Raw genomic sequence first — 2,771 nt, 5'->3', positions numbered from 1 at the left:
TACTTTTGATCTTCTAGGGTGGGGTTGATGACCTCCTTATAATATCTTAATTTTCTTTTGCTGCTAAATCTTTCTCGCACCACATTTTTTCTTTGAACTTAGAAGTAACCATATTTTTAATGTTATTAATATTTTGCAATGCAACATTCTCGTCGATCTGCCAATGGTTTAACCAAGCCCTGGTGTCCTTATACCAACCTCGTTTGAGCCTTAAGTGGTTTTGGCTGGAATTTAAAGCTAGCTTAGGAAGTCTATAGTCTCCTATGTTATTGAGTTTGCGCTTGTACAACAGAAGCCTAGTCATAGCTAGGCTCTCAATAGGGAAAAGACCCACTTCTACAAGGAGAATGAGATAGGGTGTATTGCTTTTACTTTTGAGGTTATACGTTATAAAACGCTTATGGATTTGCTCAATCTTTCTCCAGGATTCTCTAGAGATGCTGCAACCTCAAACCTCACATCCATATAAGATAACAGGAGTGACTAAAGTTTCAAAGAGGAGCTTCTTTCTATCCAACATTACGAGGTTTGTCATTTTACAATTATTTTCAAGACCAAAATAAGCTTTCCACCCCCCATTAATCCTTTTCTCAATGCTATAGTTTCAGTTGAGCTTGTGATGAATATCAATTCTTAAGTACTTGTAAGAAGACACTTCCTCCAAGTTACTATTGTCATACATGAAATTAATGTAAATGTCCTTCTTGGATTTGATAATCATAACTTTTGTTTTGTCAGTGTTAACAGTGATACCCATGGTAGAGCATAAATCCTTAACAAGTCTAAGTTGCTTATCAAGATTAGATGGGCACCTTGCGAGAAGAACAATATCGTCAGCATAGAGAAGAAGGATGATGACTATCCCAACTAAGATCGTGCCAGCACAACCTGCTTCCTCTAAACAATCTTCTAGCTTGTCAATGTAAATGCCAAATACGGTAGGGGAGAGGGGGAAACTTTGTTTAACTCTGATATTACACTTAATATCTTTTGACCACCCCTCATTGCTTTTTAACTTGGCAATTACATTCTCATATAACCTTATAGCAGCAGCTCTCAACTCGAAAGGAAACCTGTAGCTCATCTAATTTGTTCCAAAAGTTGTTTATATTTTTAAAAGTAAAATTAATATTAGGTTTGATGAATCTCGTTATTAAATTCAAAATGTAGATTTATCAAAATGTTTACTGTATAATTTACTTTAAAAAAAATCTAATCATCAAATATGGTGTTTAAAAATAGTTTATCTTAAAACATATTTAAGTGAACAGTGTTCAAATCTAAAACGATAAAAATTAAAGATAATTTTTTTTTAGCAAGAAAATTTAATGTAAATTATTTAGCACTCTAGACTTAATCAATTTGTTGTTATTTTTATTGATTTCTTTATATCAATTGCTTCATATTTCATGTTGGTATAATTCAATTTTTTTATGTCTTTGATATGTTTTTGTATTGATTTTACTTTATATTAAAGATTTGTTAGAATCATAAATATAAATTATGTAATTTGCATAATCCAAGTACCCTAAAAATCTATTGCTATGTTGTGAGAATCCAACACATCTAAGAATGACTAAATAATTATTATTATCCAAAGACTAATTTATTCTCAATCCTACTCTAAATACTTCCACCCTAATATAATAGTCACTTAGATTTTAATTAATATAAGGTCAATAATCACTTTAAACTTAAAACAATTTTATAACTTTTCTTCTCTATTAGTAAGCACAATGTACTTAATAGTCTATATAATGATCCTTCTATGATCCTTAATCAAGACGACTAAATCTATCATAATTGAATATTCATTTTTCAACCTTATCCATACTTCAACAACACATTGTTGAGATTAATGAAGAAATGTATTAATGGAGGGATAATTCAATCGAACCTTAGATTAGGAGTTTGTTCCTTATTTCTAGGGTGTTGTTTCAACTTCCCTAATTGTGTGTAAATTATTTATTCCTCATGTATGATTGTAATGTAGAGCGTGTTCTGCAGAGGTAGTCTCCAGGTGGTGTTCCACACCTGTGAGTTGCCTAGGTTTTATTCAATAAATTTGATTCTTATATTTTTGACATGGTATCAGAGTTGTAGGGCTGAGGACTGCCTGTAACCCTGAGTGGAGGAGTCATAGTGAAGGCCGAGAGGCAGAAATTAGACCGACACGTTTTTAAGGGAAATCAGCGCGAGATCCAGTGCTAAAGTCACGCCGATCCAGTTCTGACCTTACGCGATTTTATTTTCCAGAATGACGCGGGTGTGCCATTCTCAAAGGGCGTAGATCGTGTGAATCAAGAAATTCTCTGGATCATTTTTTGAATCCAGTTGTCAGGTTTTGGATTGCTGCTCCACTGCTGGAGCAACCCAATACTTTCAAGAGACACCTGTTTAAGAGGCAAAGTTTACACGACCGGAGAAAAGGGGTTTTTGGATCGATGCTCCATGCAAAGAGAATGAGACAGTTGATCGCTGCCATGTGAGAAGAGGACGGATCGTTGTCGTGTGCTCTGCGCTGTGAGTCGAAGTGTTCGTTGTGGGCTAAAGTGTTCCGATGTTGTAGAAGAGTTTCTGGACGAGGCTGAGATATCATTCTACTAGGTCTTGCATAATTTGCATCATAGATCGCAAGTTCGATCTGCTCGTTTGCGTTTTTGAAGTGTTGTGTTACGTCCGTTTCTGCGCATACACTACCCTCCATAGCCATAGAGCACTACAAAAGTGCTTCTTCAAGTTGTGACTCCAGTTCCGAGAACTCATCGACC

This window comes from Pinus tabuliformis, chromosome 3_2 (assembly GCF_031772625.1).
Source record: "Pinus tabuliformis cultivar Carrire ecotype Pingquan chromosome 3_2, CPIR1, whole genome shotgun sequence".
Taxonomy (NCBI): domain Eukaryota; kingdom Viridiplantae; phylum Streptophyta; class Pinopsida; order Pinales; family Pinaceae; genus Pinus; species Pinus tabuliformis.
Note: the sequence above shows the minus strand (reverse complement) of the source record.